Below are 25,273 nucleotides of genomic sequence, written 5' to 3'. Positions count from 1 at the left end.
AACTATAGCAGGACACCATCAGTAAGAATGGAAGGGATGGAGTCCATCTACACTACTAACTATAGCAGGACACCATCAGTAAGAATGGAAGGGATGGAGTCCATCTACACTACTAACTATAACAGGACACCATCAGTAAGAATGGAAGGGATGGAGTCCATTTACACTACTAACTATAGCAGGACACCATCAGTAGGAATGGAAGGGATGGAGTCCATCTACACTACTAACTATAGCAGGACACCATCAGTAAGAATGGAAGGGATGGAGTCCATCTACACTACTAACTACAGCAGGATACCATCGGTAAGAATGGAAGGGATGGAGTCCATCTACACTACTAACTATAGCAGGACACCATCAGTAAGAATGGAAGGGATGGAGTCCATATTCACTACTAACTATAGCAGGACACCATCAGTAAGAATGGAAGGGATGGAGTCCATCTACACTACTAACTATAGCAGGACACCATCAGTAAGAATGGAAGGGATGGAGTCCATCTACACTACTAACTATAGCAGGACACCATCAGTAAGAATGGAAGGGATGGAGTCCATCTACACTACTAACTATAGCAGGACACCATCAGTAAGAATGGAAGGGATGGAGTCCATCTACACTACTAACTATAGCAGGACACCATCAGTAAGAATGGAAGGGATGGAGTCCATCTACACTACTAACTATAGCAGGACACCATCAGTAAGAATGGAAGGGATGGAGTCCATCTACACTACTAACTATAGCAGGACACCATCAGTAAGAATGGAAGGGATGGAGTCCATCTACACTACTAACTATAACAGGACACCATCAGTAAGAATGGAAGGGATGGAGTCCATTTACACTACTAACTATAGCAGGACACCATCAGTAGGAATGGAAGGGATGGAGTCCATCTACACTACTAACTATAGCAGGACACCATCAGTAAGAATGGAAGGGATGGAGTCCATCTACACTACTAACTATAGCAGGACACCATCAGTAAGAATGGAAGGGATGGAGTCCATCTACACTACTAACTATAGCAGGACACCATCGGTAAGAATGGAAGGGATGGAGTCCATCTACACTACTAACTATAGCAGGACACCATCAGTAAGAATGGAAGGGATGGAGTCCATCTACACTACTAACTATAGCAGGACACCATCGGTAAGAATGGAAGTGATGGAGTCCATCTACACTACTAACTACAGCAGGATACCATCGGTAAGAATGGAAGGGATGGAGTCCATCTACACTACTAACTATAGCAGGACACCATCAGTAAGAATGGAAGGGATGGAGTCCATATTCACTACTAACTATAGCAGGACACCATCAGTAAGAATGGAAAGGATGGAGTCCATCTACACTACTAACTATAGCAGGACACCATCAGTAAGAATGGAAGGGATGGAGTCCATCTACACTACTAACTATAGCAGGACACCATCAGTAAGAATGGAAGGGATGGAGTCCATCTACACTACTAACTATAGCAGGACACCATCAGTAAGAATGGAAGGGATGGAGTCCATCTACACTACTAACTATAGCAGGACACCATCAGTAAGAATGGAAGGGATGGAGTCCATCTACACTACTAACTATAGCAGGACACCATCAGTAAGAATGGAAGGGATGGAGTCCATCTACACTACCAACTATAGCAGGACACCATCAGTAAGAATGGAAGGTCCTTATTTGGGTACCGGTCACAGGAGCTAACAATAGCAGGACACCATCAGTAAGAATGGAAGGGATGGAGTCCATCTACACTACTAACTATAGCAGGACACCATCAGTAAGAATGGAAGGGATGGAGTCCATCTACACTACTAACTATAGCAGGACACCATCAGTAAGAATGGAAGGGATGGAGTCCATCTACACTACTAACTATAGCAGGACACCATCAGTAGGAATGGAAGGGATGGAGTCCATCTACACTACTAACTATAGCAGGACACCATTAGTAAGAATGGAAGGGATGGAGTCCATCTACACTACTAACTATAGCAGGACACCATCAGTAAGAATGGAAGGGATGGAGTCCATCTACACTACTAACTATAGCAGGACACCATCAGTAAGAATGGAAGGGAAGGAGTCCATCTACACTACTAACTATAGCAGGACACCATCAGTAAGAATGGAAGGGATGGAGTCCATCTACACTACTAACTATAGCAGGACACCATCAGTAAGAATGGAAGGGATGGAGTCCATCTACACTACTAACTATAGCAGGACACCATCAGTAAGAATGGAAGGGATGGAGTCAATCTACACTACTAACTATAGCAGGACACCATCAGTAAGAATGGAAGGGATGGAGTCCATCTACACTACTAACTATAGCAGGACACCATCAGTAAGAATGGAAGGGATGGAGTCCATCTACACTACTAACTATAGCAGGACACCATCAGTAAGAATGGAAGGGATGGAGTCCATCTACACTACTAACTATAGCAGGACACCATCAGTAAGAATGGAAGGGATGGAGTCCATCTACACTACTAACTATAGCAGGACACCATCAGTAAGAATGGAAGGGATGGAGTCCATCTACACTACTAACTATAGCAGGACACCATCAGTAAGAATGGAAGGGATGGAGTCCATCTACACTACTAACTATAGCAGGACACCATCAGTAAGAATGGAAGGGATGGAGTCCATCTACACTACTAACTATAGCAGGACACCATCAGTAAGAATGGAAGGGATGGAGTCCATCTACACTACTAACTATAGCAGGACACCATCAGTAAGAATGGAAGGGATGGAGTCCATCTACACTACTAACTATAGCAGGACACCATCAGTAAGAATGGAAGGGATGGAGTCCATCTACACTACTAACTATAGCAGGACACCATCAGTAAGAATGGAAGGGACGGAGTCCATCTACACTACTAACTATAGCAGGACACCATCAGTAAGAATGGAAGGGATGGAGTCCATCTACACTACTAACTATAGCAGGACACCATCAGTAAGAATGGAAGGGATGGAGTCCATCTACACTACTAACTATAGCAGGACACCATCAGTAAGAATGGAAGGTCCTTATTTGGGTACCGGTCACAGGAGCTAACAATAGCAGGACACCATCAGTAAGAATGGAAGGGATGGAGTCCATCTACACTACTAACTATAGCAGGACACCATCAGTAAGAATGGAAGGGATGGAGTCCATCTACACTACTAACTATAGCAGGACACCATCAGTAGGAATGGAAGGGATGGAGTCCATCTACACTACTAACTATAGCAGGACACCATCAGTAAGAATGGAAGGGATGGAGTCCATCTACACTACTAACTATAGCAGGACACCATCAGTAAGAATGGAAGGGATGGAGTCCATCTACACTACTAACTATAGCAGGACACCATCAGTAAGAATGGAATGGAAGGAGTCCATCTACACTACTAACTATAGCAGGACACCATCAGTAAGAATGGAAGGGATGGAGTCCATCTACACTACTAACTATAGCAGGACACCATCAGTAAGAATGGAAGGGATGGAGTCCATCTACACTACTAACTATAGCAGGACACCATCAGTAAGAATGGAAGGGATGGAGTCCATCTACACTACTAACTATAGCAGGACACCATCAGTAAGAATGGAAGGGATGGAGTCCATCTACACTACTAACTATAGCAGGACACCATCAGTAAGAATGGAAGGGATGGAGTCCATCTACACTACTAACTATAGCAGGACACCATCAGTAAGAATGGAAGGGATGGAGTCCATCTACACTACTAACTATAGCAGGACACCATCAGTAAGAATGGAAGGGATGGAGTCCATCTACACTACTAACTATAGCAGGACACCATCAGTAAGAATGGAAGGGATGGAGTCCATCTACACTACTAACTATAGCAGGACACCATCAGTAAGAATGGAAGGGATGGAGTCCATCTACACTACTAACTATAGCAGGACACCATCAGTAAGAATGGAAGGGATGGAGTCCATCTACACTACTAACTATAGCAGGACACCATCAGTAAGAATGGAAGGGATGGAGTCCATCTACACTACTAACTATAGCAGGACACCATCAGTAAGAATGGAAGGGATGGAGTCCATCTACACTACTAACTATAGCAGGACACCATCAGTAAGAATGGAAGGGATGGAGTCCATCTACACTACTAACTATAGCAGGACACCATCAGTAGGAATGGAAGGGATGGAGTCCATCTACACTACTAACTATAACAGGACACCATCAGTAAGAATGGAAGGGATGGAGTCCATCTACACTACTAACTATAGCAGGACACCATCAGTAGGAATGGAAGGGATGGAGTCCATCTACACTACTAACTATAACAGGACACCATCAGTAAGAATGGAAGGGATGGAGTCCATCTACACTACTAACTATAACAGGACACCATCAGTAAGAATGGAAGGGATGGAGTCCATCTACACTACTAACTATAGCAGGACACCATCAGTAAGAATGGAAGGGATGGAGTCCATCTACACTACTAACTATAGCAGGACACCATCAGTAAGAATGGAAGGTCCTCATTTGGGTGCTGGTCACAGGAGGAGCAAGAAAGGCTGCCTTTCTAATGACTTCTGGAGTCCCACTCCTCTTACACATGCAGAGAGAAAAAACAACATGGCTGCTGTTTAGATGAACTGTAGAGTACTATTAAAAACAATCAGGGTGAATACCAAGGATAGTGGACATAACCAGAAACTATTATCTACAAACTACAATATACTACCACTGATGTTATAACAACCAGTACACTACTAAATGAAGTATAAAACAGGAGACCGTGAGCATAGACCCAACTCCAGCAGATGATGCCAAATGTAGTTCAGGTGGTCTGCAGGAGGTTCAGGTGACAGGAGGTGTCCTCAGACTCACAAGCATCTAAAGGATGATTTAACACTTCAGTGTAGCGTGTAGAGGTACAAGAGAACAAGGATTGAGAACACAACCATAAACTTTAAACTAAACACTGGCCTATATACACACACACAATGGCTGGGAGTCCCAGAGAAGAGGTTAGAAAACAACTGATGTTGTAGATTCTCAGAAACTGCTGAGGCCTCTTCTGATCCTGGAAAGGGTAGAATCTGCTCTTGCAGGCCTCGAGAGAAGAGTCAGTCATATTTCCATAAAATGGAAAACAAAGCCTGTAATTACAAAAATAAAATCAATAAAATGTGAGATTAAACCTTACACACTTCTGCAATTACTCAGGAGGAAGATATGGCTGAGAAACATCAGGCGTAGGGACATCAGTCTGCACAAGTCCTTCGAGGACCTTAAGAAAGTGGGTTATGCTGTGTGCGAGGATCACATTGAAGAGTGTTTTATTCTGATTAAGGTCCAGCTACTATCTTTGTCAATAGAAATACATGTAAGTCACATGATACTTTTCTGGTAAGAATGTCTCTTTCAACAGTGTTCACGGAAGACCCTGTCCTCCGAGGCAGCACCTACCAGAATAAATAGCAGGAATCCACCCCCTCAATCTGCAACAGATGCACGGCGTTGTAGAAAAAGCAGTAAGCCAACTACAAAGTTTGTAGCAATTAAAGATGCACCGTTGTTGTTTTATATCAATACAACATGTTTAAAGTCTTGAATTGTCTATTTTTGAAGGAGAGGACAGGGAAGCAGATGGAGGAGTTTTAGGTGAGAAAGACAGAGAGAACAAGAGAGTGAAGGAGAGCGTAGAACCAGCTCCAGCAGAGGAAGCAGCAGATGCTGAATTTAGTTCAACGGTCTGCAGGAAGGGGTCTGTCAGGTGACAGAGGTGGCAGGAGGCATCCTCACAAGCATACAGGAGGAGGCTCAGATGACAGAAGGAGGCATCCTCACAAGCATACAGGAGGAGGCTCAGATGACAGAAGGAGGCATCCTCACAAGCATACAGGAGGAGGCTCAGATGACAGAAGGAGGCATCCTCACAAGCATACAGGAGGAGGCTCAGATGACAGAAGGAGGCATCCTCACAAGCATACAGGAAGCTCAGGTGTCAAAGTCAAATCTCATACAGATGTTTGGTTTTCTAAGTGAATACAGCTCCTGGAAAAGAAGCTGTCAAAATCACAAAACAACTACAGGCAAATACAAACCAGAAATGCCGCAAAACTAAAAGCAATCAAAACCAAGTACGTCGTCATCTTAGAGATTGGAATAACACATTTGTTGACTTCTAATAGAAGGAGGCCATGGAGTCATTACCACATCTAAAGGACTTCTTCAAACTACAGTGTTGGAGGCCATGGAGTCACTACCTCCACATCTAAAGGACTTCTTCAAACTACAGTGTTGGAGGCCATGGAGTCACTACCTCCACATCTAAAGGACTTCTTCAAACTACAGTGTTGGAGGCCATAGAGTCACTACCTCCACATATAAAGGACTTCTTCAAACTACAGTGTTGGAGGCCATGGAGTCATTACCTCCACATCTAAAGGACTTCTTCAAACTACAGTGTTGGAGGCCATGGAGTCACTACCTCCACATCTAAAGGACTTCTTCAAACTACAGTGTTGGAGGCCATAGAGTCACTACCTCCACATCTAAAGGACTTATTTAAACTACAGTGTTGGAGGCCATGGAGTCACTACCTCCACATCTAAAGGACTTCTTCAAACTACAGTGTTGGAGGCCATGGAGTCACTACCTCCACATCTAAAGGACTTCTTCAAACTACAGTGTTGGAGGCCATGGAGTCACTACCTCCACATCTAAAGGACTTCTTCAAACTACAGTGTTGGAGGCCATGGAGTCACTACCTCCACATCTAAAGGACTTCTTCAAACTACAGTGTTGGAGGCCATAGAGTCACTACCTCCACATCTAAAGGACTTATTCAAACTACAGTGTTGGAGGACATAGAGTCACTACCTCCACATCTAAAGGACTTCTTCAAACTACAGTGTTGGAGGCCATAGAGTCACTACCTCCACATCTAAAGGACTTCTTTAAACTACAGTGTTGGAGGTCATGGAGTCACTACCTCCACATCTAAAGGACTTCTTCAAACTACAGTGTTGGAGGCCATAGAGTCACTACCTCCACATCTAAAGGACTTCTTCAAACTACAGTGTTGGAGGCCATAGAGTCACTACCTCCACATCTAAAGGACTTATTCAAACTACAGTGTTGGAGGCCATGGAGTCACTACCTCCACATCTAAAGGACTTCTTCAAACTACAGTGTTGGAGGCCATAGAGTCACTACCTCCACATATAAAGGACTTCTTCAAACTACAGTGTTGGAGGCCATGGAGTCATTACCTCCACATCTAAAGGACTTCTTCAAACTACAGTGTTGGAGGCCATGGAGTCACTACCTCCACATCTAAAGGACTTCTTCAAACTACAGTGTTGGAGGCCATAGAGTCACTACCTCCACATCTAAAGGACTTATTTAAACTACAGTGTTGGAGGCCATGGAGTCACTACCTCCACATCTAAAGGACTTCTTCAAACTACAGTGTTGGAGGCCATGGAGTCACTACCTCCACATCTAAAGGACTTCTTCAAACTACAGTGTTGGAGGCCATGGAGTCACTACCTCCACATCTAAAGGACTTCTTCAAACTACAGTGTTGGAGGCCATGGAGTCACTACCTCCACATCTAAAGGACTTCTTCAAACTACAGTGTTGGAGGCCATAGAGTCACTACCTCCACATCTAAAGGACTTATTCAAACTACAGTGTTGGAGGACATAGAGTCACTACCTCCACATCTAAAGGACTTCTTCAAACTACAGTGTTGGAGGCCATAGAGTCACTACCTCCACATCTAAAGGACTTCTTTAAACTACAGTGTTGGAGGTCATGGAGTCACTACCTCCACATCTAAAGGACTTCTTCAAACTACAGTGTTGGAGGCCATAGAGTCACTACCTCCACATCTAAAGGACTTCTTCAAACTACAGTGTTGGAGGCCATAGAGTCACTACCTCCACATCTAAAGGACTTCTTCAAACTACAGTGTTGGAGGCCATAGAGTCACTACCTCCACATCTAAAGGACTTCTTCAAACTACAGTGTTGGAGGCCATGGAGTCACTACCTCCACATCTAAAGGACTTCTTCAAACTACAGTGCAGTGTGTAGAGAAATAAGAGAGGGCGGAGGTTCTCTGTGGAGATTAAACATCTTGGAATAAAGCTGTACCAACACAGTCCTTCCACTTACAGATTTCTGTGTAAAAATATTCTCCTGCCATCCCTGAGTACCCCCCATCGCTACCTTCCCCGCACCATCGGTTTCTTTTCTGTAGGAATAAATACTGCATTTTGCTCTTACAAGAGGATTCATTTGTTGGACTGCACGTTTTCATAAATTATGTAAAAGATGGCGTTAATTATTATTTTATTTTGAAGCCCGGATTCCTCCACTGTGTCATGGAGAAGATGGAACTCCTGGTCTGACATATGAGCACAACAGAAAGAAATGGGTCTCTAATGTTTGATGAAATGGCAATAAAAAACATCTAGATTACAATCACCAAAGGGCTTAACTATCAAGGGAGATATCTGTTGCCAATCAGGCAATGGTTGTTATGGTTAGGAGTGTCACATCGAAATGGAAACTATCAGACAATACATGACTACTGTTCAACTTTTCTAAAATTCCACTCCCTAATAAGACACTTAATTTACTTACTTCTGCCTTGTTTACGTCTCCCACACAGGGATTTGACTATTTCCTGGCTAAATAGGACTCACTGTAAGTAACAATTTCTATATACAATAGTCCAGTTTGATCATAGGACTGACTAAGTAACAATGTCTATATACAATAGTCCAGTTTGATCATAGGACTGACTAAGTAACAATGTCTATATACAATAGTCCAGTTTGATCATAGGACTGACTAAGTAACAATGTCTATATACAATAGTCCAGTTTGATCATAGGACTGACTAAGTAACAATGTCTATATACAATAGTCCAGTTTGATCATAGGACTGACTAAGTAACAATGTCTATATACAATAGTCCAATCTCATCACTCTGTAGCTCAATTAGTAGAGCATGGCGCTTGTAACGCCAGGGTAGTGGGTTCGATCCCCGGGACCACCCATACGTAAAAATGTATGCACACATGACTGTAAGTCGCTTTGGATAAAAGTGTCTGCTAAATGGCATATTATTATTATATTATTACTACAATATATTTGGAATTTACAGTAATTACTTTAAATGCGACAGGTCATCAATGTTGTGTGTGACCAGTCACCCTGTAATATGAAGTCCATGAAACTCCTTGGAGCCAGTCTAAATGCTGGGGACCACACTGACGGGGCACACTGAAACTCCTTGGAGCCAGTCTAAATGCTGAGGACCACACTGACGGGGCACACTGAAACTCCTTGGAGCCAGTCTAAATGCTGAGGACCACACTGACGGGGCACACTGAAACTCCTTGGAGCCAGTCTAAATGCTGAGGACCACACTGACGGGGCACACTGAAACTCCTTGGAGCCAGTCTAAATGCTGAGGACCACACTGACGGGGCACACTGCATCACAGTTGAAGACCACAAAATCCCCATCATCTTTGATGTTCCACATTTGGTAAAATCAGTACGGAACAACTTCAAGCATCATGGGATGAAGGTAGATTCAAAGATGTTATAATTACAATTAAATGGAAAATATATATTTTTTTTACAATAAAAACGAACTAATGTCATTCCTTTAAACCCACCAGATCAGAGATGATGAAATCCTTTGGGACCATCTGGTCTTGTTTTTCAAGATGGACAGAAGGCTCCCAATCAGGATGGCACCAAAGCTGATGGACAAACTCATTCATCTGACACCCTTCACAAACATGCGAGTGAAGCTGGCAACACAGGTGTTTAGCCACACTGTCTCCACAGGTAAAGAAGCATATCAGCATAAATATTGACAATAATTTACAAATTCATAAACTTTATACATTCAAGACACTACAATAACCGGTTATTGCTTGAATAAACTGTACTACCACATAACTGTACAGATATTAATAAATGTTGGCATGAAAAGATGGAAGATCATAAAACATGATGTAGTAGTACTAACGAATGCTTTACTTCCTCAAGGAGGACGAACTACGATGCAGCTAGACTAACTGCCTAAGGAGGTGGAATGAACAGCCCACTTCCTGGAAAAAATGAACAAGTTTGTTTGACGTTCTGAACTCAAGGTATGTTTAATCAAATGTAAATGCAATCAGTACAGGGTGTATTACACAGTTGAAAACCTGGCACATAGAAATCATTATCAAAACCAACACTGGTGTTTTCCTTCTGGATCTTGCTGGGATAGAAATCCATGGAGGAGGGCTCTCAGACAAGAGAACAGCTTCAAGATGGATTTCCTTCAGGAAGCAATACGATGGATTGACACATGGAAATGTAAGTAAGTTGATTTTAAACGAATACATTAAATATGCCATGCTTCTTCCACCTCAAACTAGACTAGGACCCACTCACTGACACGCTTTGCAGAAACCAAGATTATATTATTCCTGTAATGCAGGACTATCTGGACCCATTCTGACCTCCAGGTCGCAGTTGTAAATGAGAACTTGTTCTCAACTGGCTTACCTGGTTAAATAAAGGTGAAATAAAATAAAAATAAAAATAAATAAACTAGACACTATCTGGACTCCCGTTCTGACCACTAGACACTATCTGGACAATCATTCTGACCACTAGACACTATCTGACCAGTGGAGGCTGTATCCTGGAAGGCCATGTCCAGCATGCCTACTCCCTGGAAGGCCATGTCCAGCATGCCTACTCCCTGGAAGGCCATGTCCAGCATGCCTACTCCCTGGAAGGCCATGTCCAGCATGCCTACTCCCTGGAAGGCCATGTCCAGCATGCCTACTCCCTGGAAGGCCATGTCCAGCATGCCTACTCCCTGGAAGGCCATGTCCAGCATGCCTACTCCCTGGAAGGCCATGTCCAGAATGCCTACTCCCTGGAAGGCCATGTCCAGCATGCCTACTCCCTCATAGAAAGAATGATAAATAAATACACCATGTGTAGAATGAGACCACAGCTTAGAACAATACATGGTGAAGTTAATGAACCAGAAACCACAGCCCAGTAAACTGGATTGTTTCACCGGATAATCATTATTTGGGTGCCTGGAATCCCCCCCCCCTTTATCCCAGGGACCATCAACTAGATTCAGCCCTTTATCCCAGGGATCATCCACTAGATTCAGCCCTTTATCCCAGGGATCATCAACTAGATTCAGCCCTTTATCCCAGGGATTATCCACTAGATTCAGCCCTTTATCCCAGGGATCATCCACTAGATTCAGCCCTTTATCCCAGGGATCATCCACTAGATTCAGCCCTTTATCCCAGGGATCATCCACTAGATTCAGCCCTTTATCCCAGGGATCATCCACTAGATTCAGCCCTTTATCCCAGGGATCATCCACTAGATTCAGCCCTTTATCCCAGGGATCATCAACTAGATTCAGCCCTTTATCCCAGGGATCATCCACTAGATTCAGCCCTTTATCCCAGGGATCATCCACTAGATTCAGCCGCGTGAAGATTTTCTCTTGAGCGGATAGTTGGGGGGCCGGAATATAACTGCAAATTGACTGCAAGAAGCCCAAACAGATATAATGTTTGACTAAAATATAATCACTCAAACCTTGATTATGATCAGGTACCTCTATTATGCATGGGGATACTTGAACTGATTTCTTAAATAAAATTCATTGAATTAAATAAATAAAAATGGGGTGGGGGGGGGGGGGGGAATAGAACCACCCATGGGCCAAATACGCCCCGCGAGTTGGGAGAACCCTGCTTTGTCCTCACTGTCACTCAGAAACTAATTCCAATGTTGCCTGGTAATGGTTCTCCTCAGTGTCACTCAGAAATTAATTCCAATGTTGCCTGGTAATGGTTCTCCTCACTGTCACTCAGAAACTAATTCCAATGTTGCCTGGTAATGGTTCTCCTCCCTGTCACTCAGAAACTAATTCCAATGTTGCCTGGTAATGGTTCTCCTCCCTGTCACTCAGAAACTAATTCCAATGTTGCCTGGTAATGGTTCTCCTCCCTGTCACTCAGAAACTAATCCCAATGTTGCCTGGTAATGGTTCTCCTCCCTGTCACTCAGAAACTAATCCCAATGTTGCCTGGTAATGGTTCTCCTCACTGTCACTCAGAAACTAATCCCAATGTTGCCTGGTAATGGTTCTCCTCACTGTCACTCAGAAACTAATTCCAATGTTGCCTGGTAATTCCTGAGGTTTTCCTCATATGAAAGTGAAAGTAAGTTTGTAGCCTACGCAGTTACAATATGGCTGTTGAAACTGTGGCGCACATTTCTCGGCAACATTAGACGTTGGATAAATGTGTTGATTTGAAGGAAAGACGGGCAGACTCTGGTAAGTCTAGGCTACACAGAACTATTATAAAGTTAAGTCGTCGTCAGACATTCAATAGACAGAGCAGGCTTGAGATATGATTCTTTATCATGCTGACCAACCTGGGCCTGGTTTCCGCGATGGGATTTAGGCTTAATGCTGGGTACGCATAAAAAGTGGGAAACGAGACTGAACAAAATACAAAGTTGAGTAAACGCTATTTTGCAAAGAAAAAGGTGTGTGAGAGAGTTTACCCTCCACTACAACCCTGTTGATGTGGTGAGCAGCATAGAGTGTATAGTCCTTTAGTCTCTATGGGCCAGATGGTAGTGTACAGTTCAGAGATGGCTTGATGTGGTGTGCAGCATAGAGTGTATAGTCCTTTAGTCTCTATGGACCAGATGGTAGTGTACAGTTCAGAGATGGCTTGATGTGGTGAGCAGCATAGAGTGTATAGTCCTTTAGTCTCTATGGACCAGATGGTAGTGTACAGTTCAGAGATGGCTTGATGTGGTGAGCAGCATAGAGTGTATAGTCCTTTAGTCTCTATGGACCAGATGGTAGTGTACAGTTCAGAGATGGCTTGATGTGGTGTGCAGCATAGAGTGTATAGTCCTTTAGTCTCTATGGACCAGATGGTAGTGTACAGTTCAGAGATGGCTTGATGTGGTGAGCAGCATAGAGTGTATAGTCCTTTAGTCTCTATGGACCAGATGGTAGTGTACAGTTCAGAGATGGCTTGATGTGGTGTGCAGCATAGAGTGTATAGTCCTTTAGTCTCTATGGACCAGATGGTAGTGTACAGTTCAGAGATGGCTTGATGTGGTGCAAATCAATTTATAACATTTTTGACATGCGTTTTTCTGGATTATTTTGTTGTTATTCTGTCTCTCACTGTTCAAATAAACCTACTATTAAAATTATAGACTGATCATGTCTTTGTCAGTGGGCAAATGTACAAAATCAGCAGGGGATCAAATACTTTTTCCCCTCACTGTATGTATATGTAGGCTACTGTAGCCTGCCATTTTATACTATACATATGTTGAAATGACTGGAGTCGTTGCAAACCATTTTGTGCCACTTGTGTAGCCAACCTGGAGCTGGCAAACAGATGTAATAAATAGCCTTTAACTTCAGTTTATTGTTGTTGTAGCCTTGTGTTATTATGTAATTAATAATGGCCGTGTTTAGTTAATTCAATTGGAAGTTAAAGTGTCACCATGGTCACAGTTCTATCTCAATTGCTGATCAGATGTTAGAATGCATTAGATTGAAGGTAACAGTCAGCCAGATTAGGCTACAGGTAAAGAAATAACCTGGCTGTTGTTGACAAGCATGGGCCTATTCAGTTCATATCCATATTATTAATATTTCATTCATTGATTGAAATTACGACCCCATCCTCAGTAGCCTATTCCAGCAGGCTACTGGGCAACAGAAGCACTTCCTACCTCAACATCGTCTTGCTATTCATGTTAAATAAATTAGTCTGTCAATTTGAACTAAGCAAGCTGCTAAATCATTCAGCTTACATCTTGCCTACATCTTGCCCAGGCTACTGGAGGCTGTCTGAAATAACATGTAGGCCTATCAGGGTCTATGTTTTGGCCTAGTTGTCAGGCCTTGTGGGTGGGTTTTGAGTAGTCATTGGGCTAGAAAAAGTAATTGCATTAAATCACCTGACTGTTTGGACGTGTCTGTTAGTTAATGTTTTATTTCTAAGAGATCATGAATAAAAGAGAACAATGGACATTCTATAATTAGTTGTCACTGTGTTCACCACAACCAACATGCTGCATCTCTGTTTAGGGGTCAGTGGTCTAAAATGAGTCTCTCTGGGGAGAGAGAGGAGGGGGGCCCTGCCTCTAAAAGGAGCCTCTCTGGGGGACATGACACCAAAGCTAAGAGGTGAGATGACAATTTTGTTTAAGAATTCTTAAGTTTATTTCCAAAACGCTATATCCACAATTTTTTTCAGCAGCAATGATTGCCTTGGGTACCTTCAATATTACTGGGTACCTAAAATATTACTGTTCTCAGATTTTGTATTAATGGATTTGAGATGTGTATAAAAATACATGTTTTTTTGGCTAAATGCTATATATCCATTGTTTAGCTGGAATGGAATGTTCGTATCCTGTATATTTGACTGTGATATGTGGTTGTCTCACCTAGCTACCTTAAGATGAATGCACTTACAGATGCCATATCTTAATTTGACCCAGTTTCTCACAGCAGGAAAATAATCCTGCAGCAATAGGAAATGTAAATTATTATGTGCATTATAATTCATGAAATGTTTTTGTAGTGGTCGGTACATTTTTCATTAGGGCAAATCAAGTTTGACATTTTTAAAGTGGAAATTACAAACTCTAGAATACTTTTTAAAGCTTGAATACACTACAATATGGCAACTGTATTGTAAGTCACTCTGGGCCCGGTTTCCCGATAGCGATGGAATTTAGGCTTACCAGTGTTTTAAGATGCATCTTTCCTACAACGGCTGAAGATGTAACATGTATTTCCCACGCACCACGCAGAGAGAACGGTCGCCAAGTGCGTTGTTGGAGCATGTCGTTATTTAGAGGATCGAAAGAAAGGGAGCGGTGCTCTCGGATCAGTTTTCTCACTTCAAATCTTTCCTTAACATTATAATTAGTTCCCAATACTGATGACAGATCAGCTCCTAGAGAGATATTACCACCTACGGCTGCAAATATTGAGACGGCTTATTCAAAATCACAGATTTGGCACATCATTGGACACATGTTAGGCTACACATCATGAAATATATTGAGACAAATTACAGACCGTAGTCTACAAGTAGCAAAATAGAACTCAATTGATTGAACATGAAACGTATTTCAATATGATTGAAATAGGCCTATAGCCTACTGTTTATATTGTAATGCAGTCATCTCGGTTTTCATTTGAAGCATCATTTTATACGTCGCTTGTTTGCATCAATTGCAAAGACATTTGCAACTTTGTATTTGTAGTCAACTTTGTTCTGAATTTATCGGCGGTCACAGAGAGACGGATTAACCATGTGATTCTATGTTTAGCGGAGATCTTCTGTGTATAAAGTGACGCGGGAGGGCAAAAAAGCATCTAACGACGCACTCAGCTGTTCTACAAGTGGTCTGAGGCAGGTGTTAGATTATGAGCGTTTTCAAGTGCAACGTTAATAACGATGGTTTTGGGAAACACCTCAGAGATTTAACAATGCTCCTACGAAGGTTCTAACGATTAACTTAGCCTTAAGATGCTTTTGGGATACCAGGCCCTGGACAAAAACATCTGCTAAAGTCAAAGGTAAATGTTTTACATACAGATCTCATATTACTGGATTTTTTTTTATTTCAATTTTTTAATATTGATGTTACAAATGTATCATGTGTACAGTTCTTTATAAAAAAGTTAGTTATTTGTTATATTTGACTGTGTAAAACCTAGCAGTACTACTTATTTATCTGAGAGTGAGGCAGATGTACATTCAATAATTAGTTGTCACTGTGTTAACCACAACCAACATGCTGTATATCTGTTTTTATTTTAAAAAAAATTATTTCACCTTTATTTAACCAGGTAAGCCAGTTGAGAACAAGTTCTCATTTACAACTGCGACCTGGCCAAGATAAAGTTTAGGGGTCAGTGGTCTAAAATGAGTCTGTCTGGGGAGAGAGAGGACCAATTTTCTACACTGAGACGCTTTGTGGATCTCAAAATATTGTTTTAAAAAACAACGAATTTTTGTTTTACATAATAATAAAAAAAGAATATTACTAATGTAAGCCACTGTAAATACCTGGTTTAGTTTATTGTGTTGCTCTGCTCATGTCCGCGTTCTGGAACTGTCCTCGTTCCCGTACAGAACTGTCCGCGTCCACGTACGGTTTGGCGCCAAGCATATTGTCCAGTTACGCGCAGAGTGGTCTGAGGTGATCTTGGGGAACAACGACGGAGTTCGTTACAGTGTTGAGACACCAAAGTTTATTGTTCAATTTGCTTTTTTGCGTAATGGTCAGTGACAGTATGAGTGTAGCCAGATCCTTTTCACTCGCTATCCTTGTTTCATCTTGTGGTTCACCGGATTTGTCATCATCCTCGAGGGACAGACGAACGACCTGCTAGCTAGCCAAGCTAGTCTGTACAGCTAGCTAAGCTAGCTACTCTACCAGCAGCATCCTAGTTATCCTGGCTACCACTACATCATCACCGGCTGCCTGCATTTCTTGTGGACCGATGGAGCTCCCTGGTTGTTTCTTCCACCTGTTAAATACCGTGGAGGGCTTCTCCCTCTCTCGTTGACGGATGCTGGCTTCCTACCCTCCCTCTGTCCGGTTCTCCTCTCTTCACTAGATGGATGGTAACTTTAGTGTTTAACCCCGCTGTGTCCAAGGACTGAACTTTTGAATATTATTTTCGGGGCGCCTCAAGTGACATTTTTTACAACGTTTATTTCTGATAAAATTAGTTCATTGCATCCGCCATGGAGCCCATGTTTCATAATATTACCTTCTGTCCCTGGTTATGAAGTAATTGCGAAAAAACAGGCCTTATGTTTGGGCATTTTTCACCCTACCAGCTCCTATTAGTTCTATTGAGCTCCGTGGCACCGACTCGCCTTCAGAACGTTCTATTCCCAGCCCATTGTTCTGCGTCACAATGCCAGCTTCACTATTGTTATCAATGAGACCTGCCTGCGTTAACCCTGTAGGTTTACCTCAGGTAACTTATTATTAACAAGGTTACAGCTACTTTGTGAGCGTTAACCCTGTAGGTTTACCTTAGGTAACTTATTATTAACAAGGTTACGGCTACTTGGTGAGGTTACGGCTACTTGGTGAGCGTTAACCCTGTAGGTTAACCATTTTCTAGATCCAAACTGCTACAGACCTATATCCATCCTGCCCTGCCTTTCGAAAGTATTTGAAAGCCAAGTTAACAAACAGATCACCGACCATTTCGAATACCACCGTACCTTCTCTGCTATGCAATCCGGTTTCCGAGCTGGTCATGGGTGCACTTCAGCCACGCTCAAGGTCCTAAACGATATTATAACCGCGATTGATAATAGACAGTACTGTGCAGCCGTCTTCATCGACCTGGTCAAGGCTTTCGACTCTGTCAACCACCGCATTCTTATTGGCAGACTAAATAGCCTTGGTTTCTCAAATGACTGCCTCGCCTGGTTCACCAACTACTTCTCAGATAGAGTTCAGTGTGTCAAATCGGAGGGCCTGTTGTCTGGACCTATGGCAGTCTCTATGGGGGTGCCACAGGGTTCAATTCTTGGGCCTACACTTTTCTCCGTGTATATCAATGATGTCGTTCTTGCTGCTGGTGACTCTCAGATCCACCTCTACGCAGACGATACCATTTTGTATACATCTGGCCCTTCATTGGACACTGTGTTAACAAACCTCCAAATGAGCTTCAATGCCATACAACACTCCTTCAGTAGCCTCCAACTGCTCTTAATCACTAGTAAAACTAAATGCATGATTTTCAATCGAACGCTGCTGGCACCCGCCCACCCGACTAGAATCACCACTCTCGACGGGTCTGACCTAGAGTATGTGGACAACTACAAATACCTAGGTGTCTGGTTAGACTGTAAACTCTCCTTCCAGACTCACATAAAGAATCTCCAATCCAAAGTTAAATCTAGAATCGGCTTCCTATTTCGCAACAAAGCCTCCTTCACTCATGCTGCCAAACATGCCCTCGTAAAACTGACTATCCTACCGATCCTTGACTTCGGCGATGTCATTTACAAAATAGCCTCCAACACTCTACTCAGCAAATTGGATGTAGTCTATCACAGTGCATCCGTTTTGTCTCCAAAGCCCCATACACTACCCACCACTGTGACCTGTACGCTCTTGTTGGCTGGTCCTCACTACATGTTCGTCGTCAAACCCACTGGCTCCAGGCCATCTATAAATCACTGCTAGGCAAATCCCCGCCTTATCTTAGCTCATTGGTCACCATAGCAGCACCCACCCGTAGTCTGCGCTCCAGCAGGTATATCTCACTGGTCATTCCCAAAGCCAACACCTCCTTTGGCCGCCATTCCTTCCAGTTCTCTGCTGCCAATGACTGGAACGAATTGCAAAAATCTCTGAAGCTGGAGACTCTTATCTCCCTCACTAACTTTAAGCATCAGTTGTCAGAGCACCTTACCGATCACTGCACCTGTACACGGCCCATCTGAAATTAGCCCACCCAACTACCTCATCCCTATATTGTTATTTATTTTGCTATTTTGCACCCCAGTATCTCTATTTGCACATAATCTCTTGCACATCTAGCATTCCAGTGTTAATACTATTGTAATTATTTTGCACTATAGCCTATTTATTGCCTTACCTCCATAACTTGCTACATTTGCACACACTGTATATATATTTTCTGTTGTATTTTTGACTTTATGTTTTTTTTACCCCATATGTAACTCTGTGTTGTTGTTTTTATCCGACTGCTTTGCTTTATCTTGGCCAGGTCGCAGTTGTAAATGAGAACTTGTCCTCAACTGGCTTACCTGGTTAAATAAAGGTGAAATAAAATAAATAAATAAAAGGTTTACCTCAGGTAACTGATTATTAACAAGGTTACAGCTACTTGGTGAGCACGCACACTGTTCACCTGAATACATATTGTGGTCACCAATAGTGAGGTGAGACACAGTTTAAGAGGCGATGGCTGGTGGATAGCCATCAAACATTAAACATTTTCTGGTCATGGTTAACCATATTTGTTTTAAGAAAAAAGTGTACAATCTAAACAAAACGCATGTCCCTGTCCTCTTTTTCAAGATGTGGGCGATTTAAACAGCCAGAAGACATTTTTAAATTAAGAAATAACCTTTTCTTTGAGGACTTGTTATTTCTAAATGGCTGCTGGGTAATTTGATATGCATCGAAATCTTCGTTCGTAGGCATCAAATTGAGCGAATGATGCTCAGGTTCACTGAGTTGCAAACCAAATGGGTATAATGGGGTGATTGTTGTCTAATCAGGTGGTCTAGCTAATGGATTTGTAGATCTGACGCAGTTGATACCTCAGATTATGAGACAAGCAAGTGTCATGAATTAGTTATGTAGTACCCACATACGACCACAAGGAGGAGCAAGAGTGCCATAAACCCATACTGTTTTTTGCCATATAAACCCTAAACCTAACAATCAATCAAATGTATTTATAAAGCCCTTTTTACACCAGCAGATGTCACAAAGTGCTATACAGAAACTCTTTCCCCCTACTTATAACCTATTTTAGCCGTAATCCTAACCCCTAATTCTAGGGTAGGGTAGCCTAGAACATTTTAGAAACTATTTTAGTAATAATATTATCTTAGTAAATACAATTATAGTATTAAATAGCGTTTTGATTATTTTGTTGTTATTTTATTGTATGTATAATTGCAAGACAGAACACTTGATAAATAAGACACATTTGTTTTATTTTTAAATGTGGTTTGAATTGGTTGACCTAGTAACCTCTGTGTGAAAGTCCAGCAATTGGCTTGGGGCAGGTTTGAGACTGATCTAATACACTTTATTTCTCAGCTGCCTCACCAATGTCTGTACGTGAATTAATAACTTTTAATTGCTAAATATTTCCAATAGATGGCAGCATAAGACCACGAAGCATCAGTTATAGGCTACAAGCAGCAATATGATTGACATAAAATAGCATGCAACCAAATACTATATGTCCCATGATTTTCTAAAATGGTCACTCATTACTTTAGTTAGCTATATATCTCGTATTAGGCCTGTGATGCTTTTGGAAGAGCAATTAAATAGTGACTATAGCAGGTGTTGAACCCCTGGTAAATAATCACTAGTCAGATGCTCCAACCTCAACCCTAGTATACATGCATTTTTAAATATCTAATATTGCGATTAAACATTTTTACATTTTAGTCTACACTCTTATCCAGAGCAATTTACAGTAAGTGAGTGCATACATCAATTTTTTATTTTTGTTCATACTAGCCCCCCGTGGGAAACGAACCCACAACCCTGGCGTTGCAAACGCCATGCTCTATCAACTGAGCTACATCCCTGCCGGCCATTCCCTCCCCTACCCTGGACGACGCTGGGCCAATTGTGCGCCGCCCCATGGGTCTCCCGGTCGCGGCCGGCTACGACAGAGCCTGGATTTGAACCAGGATCTCTAGTGGCACAGCTAGCACTGTGATGCAGTGCCTTAGACCACTGCGCCACTCAGGAGTACAACCTCGGAATAGATAAGACAAGAGTGCGTCTTCCAGCCCGCCAATAAATTACATCTTGCAACCCTTGCGGTTTGCAAATGTACCTCAACATGCCCCTCGCTTGTGCTAGAAGGCAGAGTGCTCGCTGCTGGTTGATGAATCTGACAATGAATGTACTAGGAAAATACGTTTTTCTCAACCAGAGGTGACTAAATTAATGTTCAGGCTTATTGATAATCGTTATAGTAATGAAGTATAATTTCAAAACATGAGCATAAAAACAGCTAATAATAAACATGAATCATCATTATATTATTTCACTGTAATGTGTTAAATGCTTTTTCAGTCGTTCCTCTTGCGTTAGCAGTGTGGAAAGGGACAGTAAAAAGCGTGTGCAGGAGTTTTCCTGTGAGGGGGAGTGGTGGTGTATCCAGAGAAAAAACTAAACAAACCTTCTGAAATGTCATTAATGGTCTTATGCTGCCATCTATTGGAATTATTTAGCAACTGCACTAGTACTGAATAAAGTATATCCTTACTAAAGTAGTAATTACTCAGAATTTCAAAATAGGACATTTTCTAGTTCATTTACCACTTACAACCATAACATAACAATTTATAGCATAACAAACAATGAAACTGACATAAACCAAAAACACCATACATTTAGTTAACTATATATATATTATTTATTTCGATGGGTGACATTATCTGCCAAAGTAATACCACTGTAGATAAAGAAGAGCTCTCCAGTAGGTGTACCAAAACATTCAAAGGCCAATTTCTCAAAATTGAGGTTACAAGTTTAACATCTTTCAAAGCAGAATTACTTTCCCATTGTTCCTCAACTGTAGTGTATGATATACCTTTTTCTAGCTGAGTCTCTACTGTTATCCAATGTAAAAAACACAATTTAAAATTTTGCTACATAAGATCGAATCGAGCCGGTCGGTCACATTTGACTGTATAAAACCTAGCAGTACTACTTATTTCTCTGAGAGTGAGGCAGATATATATTATTACTGTGTAAAACCTAGCAGTACTACTTATTTCTCTGAGAGTGAGACAGATATATATATATTATTACTGTGTCAAACCTAGCAGTACTACTTATTTCTCTGAGAGTGAGGCAGATATATATTATTACTGTGTAAAACCTAGCAGTACTACTTATTTCTCTGAGAGTGAGGCAGATATATTATTACTGTGTAAAACCTAGCAGTACTACTTATTTCTCTAAGAGTGAGGCAGATATATTATTACTGTGTAAAACCTAGCAGTACTACTTATTTCTCTGAGAGTGAGGCAGATATATAGCATTTTTACAAAAAAATAACATTATTTGTCTCTGAAATGAAATCATCAAGTGATGGATTTTAAACAAATACATGTATGTCATTGAACAACCCCATGCCATGATTAGATAGTGAAAAACCACACCAATCTCTTTCATAATGTCTTTAAACAATAAAAGCTAATTTACCAACATTTCTGAAAATGGCGTTTTAGAATGAAACTCTTCTTATGTTTCCTGTTTCTCCATCTGAGCTCAGAGTAGATGAGAGACGTAATGTTTGTCTCTGTTGTGTTGAAGCCCAATCAAGCAGGAGAGACCAGCCTCCCCTGTACCCAGCTGTGTGTCCATGAAGAATGACTGGTCTATGCGTCAACCTATATCCTTTAGAGAGGGAGCCTTTCCTACTGAACAAAGGTAAGAAGAACTCATGGGTCATGGTCAGTGAGTTAAACAACACTGTCTCTAGTCATTTCTCCTCTCCCATTTTACCATTTATTTTTGTTGTTTTTATAATCCATAGGCTAATCCTTTTTTCCATTTTCATAGTCCTGAAACAATATTAAACAAACACAACATTCCCTGTGTGTGTGTGTGTGTGTGTGTGTGTGTGTGTGTGTGTGTGTGTGTGTGTGTGTGTGTGCACTCCCTGGATGAGGAGATGTAATCTCTATCCTGATTGCCTAGTCACTTTTACCCTTACCGACATGTACATATTACCTCAACTACCTGGTACCCCTGCACATTGACTCAGTACTGGTACTCCTTGTATATAGTCTAGTTATTACCTCAACTACCTGTTACCCCTGCACATTGACTCAGTACTGTTACTCCTTATAGCCTCATTATTGTTATATCATTATGTTACTATTTCCTTTTTTTATTTAGCTAATTTTTCTTACTTTTTAACTGCATTGTTGGGAAAGGGCTCGTTAGTAAGCATTTCACGGTAAAGTGTACAGCTGTTGTATTCAGTGCATGTGAGAAATACAATTTGATTTGAAGGTCATTGGCTCTAACGGTCGTCTCGTGCCGAACAGCGCATGTTCGGATGTTGAAGCACTGTGGCTAGGAAAAACTCCCTAGAAAAGCAGGAACCTAGGAAGAAATCTAGAAAGGAACCAGGCTCTGAGGGGTGGCCAGTACCCTTCTGGCTCTGCCGGTTGGAGATTATAACAGTACATGGCCATTAAGGCCAGATCATTCTTCAAGATGTTCAAATGTTCATAGATGACCAACAGGGTCAAATAATAATCACAGTGGTTATAGAGGTTGCAACAGTTCAGCATCTCAGGAGTAAATGTCAGTTGCCTTTTCATAATCGATCATTCAGAGGTTGAGACAGCAGATGAGTGTGTGTGTATGTGTGTGTGTGTGTGTGTGTGTGTGGAGAGAGAGAGAGAGAGAGAGAGAGAGAGAGAGAGAGAGAGAGAGAGAGAGAGAGAGAGCTACAGGTAAAAAAATAAACATAACCTGGCTGTTGTTGACAAGCATAGGCCTATTCAGTTCATATCCATATTATTAATAATAGATTCATTGATTGAAATTATGACCCCATTCTCAGTAGCCTGTTCCAGCAGGTTACTTGGTAACAGAAGCACTTCCTACCTCAAAATTGTCTTGCTATTCATGTTAAATAAATTAATCTGTCAATTTGAACTAAGCAAGCTGCTAAATCATTCAGCTTACATCTTGCCTAAATCTTGCCCAGGCTACTGGAGGCTATCTGAAATAAGATGTAGGCCTATCAGGGGCTATGTTTTGGCCTAGTTGTCAGGCCTTGTGGGTGGGTTTTGAGTAGTCATTGGGCTAGAAAAAGTAATTGCATTAAATCACCTGACTGTTTGGACGTGTCTGTTAGTTAATGTTTTATTTCTAAGAGATCATGAATAAAAGAGAACAATGGACATTCTAGAATTAGTTGTCACTGTGTTCACCACAACCAACATGCTGGATCTCTGTTTAGGGGTCAGTGGTCTAAAATGAGTCTCTCTGGGAAGAGAGAGGAGGGGGTCCCTGCCTCTAAAAGGAGTCTCTCTGAGGGACATGACACCAAAGCTAAGAGGTGAGATGACAATTTTGTTTAAGAATTCTTAAGTTTATTTCCAAAACACTATATCCACAATTTTTTTCAGCAGAATTCATCTTACATACATTTACGTCATTTAGCAGACGCTCTTATCCAGAGTGACTTACAAGAGCAATTAGGGTTAAGTGCCTTGCTCAAGGGCACATCGACAGATTTTTCACCTAGTTTGCTCGGGGATTAGAACCAGGGACCTTTCGGTTACTGGCAAAACACAATTTTGTTGAAGAATTCTTACATTTATTTCCAAAACGCTATATCCACAAATTTTTTCAGCAGAAATGATTGCCTTGGGTACCTTCAATATTACTGGGTACCTTCAATATTACTGTTCTCAGATTTTTTATTAATGGATTTGAGATGTGTATAAAAATAAATGTTTTTTTGGCTAAATGCTATATATCCATTGTTTAGCTGGAATGGAATGTTCGTATCCTGTATATTTGACTGTGATATGTGGTTGTCTCACCTAGATATCTTAAGATGAATGCACTTACATATGCCATATCTTAATTTGACCCAGTTTCTCACAGCAGGAAAAGAATCCTGCAGCAATAGGAAATGTAAATTATTATGTGCATTATAATTCATGGAATTTTTTTGTAGTGGTCGGTACATTTTTCATTAGGGCAAATTAAGTTTGACATTTTTAAAGTGGAAATTACAAACTCTAGAAGCCTTTTTAAAGCTTGAATACACTACAATATGGCAACTGTATTGTAAGTCACTCTGGGCCCGGTTTCCCGATAGCGATGGAATTTAGGCTTACCAGTGTTTTAAGATGCATCTTTCCTACAACGGCTGAAGATGTAACATGTATTTCCCACGCACCACGCAGAGAGAACGGTCGCCAAGTGCGTTGTTGGAGCATGTCGTTATTTAGAGGATCGAAAGAAAGGGAGCGCTGCTCTTGGATCAGTTTTCTCACTTCAAATCTTTCCTTAACATTATAATTAGTTCACAATACTGATGACAGATCAGCTCCTAGAGAGATATTACCACCTACGGCTGCAAATATTGAGGCGGATTATTCTAAATCACAGATTTGGCACATCATTGGACACATGTTAGGCTACACATCATGAAATATATTGAGACAAATTACAGACCGTAGTCTACAAGTAGCAAAAAACTCAATATATTGAACATGAAATGTATTTCAATTTGATTGAAATAGGACTATAGCCTACTGTTTATATTTTAATGCAGTCATCTCGATTTTCATTTGAAACAAATTTGTATAAGTCCCTTGTTTGAAT

General features: G+C 41.4%; 1 long non-coding RNA gene across 1 annotated transcript; it reads left to right on the top strand.

The window, feature by feature from the left end:
• Positions 1 to 14,222: 14,222 nt before the first annotated feature.
• Positions 14,223 to 23,985, top strand: LOC311116146. Its single transcript, XR_014611369.1, has 3 exons — positions 14,223 to 14,315; positions 22,229 to 22,345; positions 23,895 to 23,985. It is a non-coding gene; the product is annotated as an uncharacterized lncRNA (long non-coding RNA).
• The last annotated feature ends 1,288 nt before the right edge of the window (positions 23,986 to 25,273 follow it).

This window comes from Coregonus lavaretus (assembly GCF_964263955.1).
Source record: "Coregonus lavaretus genome assembly, contig: HAP1_SCAFFOLD_1744, whole genome shotgun sequence".
Taxonomy (NCBI): Eukaryota; Metazoa; Chordata; class Actinopteri; order Salmoniformes; family Salmonidae; genus Coregonus; species Coregonus lavaretus.
This window is presented reverse-complemented; position numbering and strand designations above follow the sequence as displayed.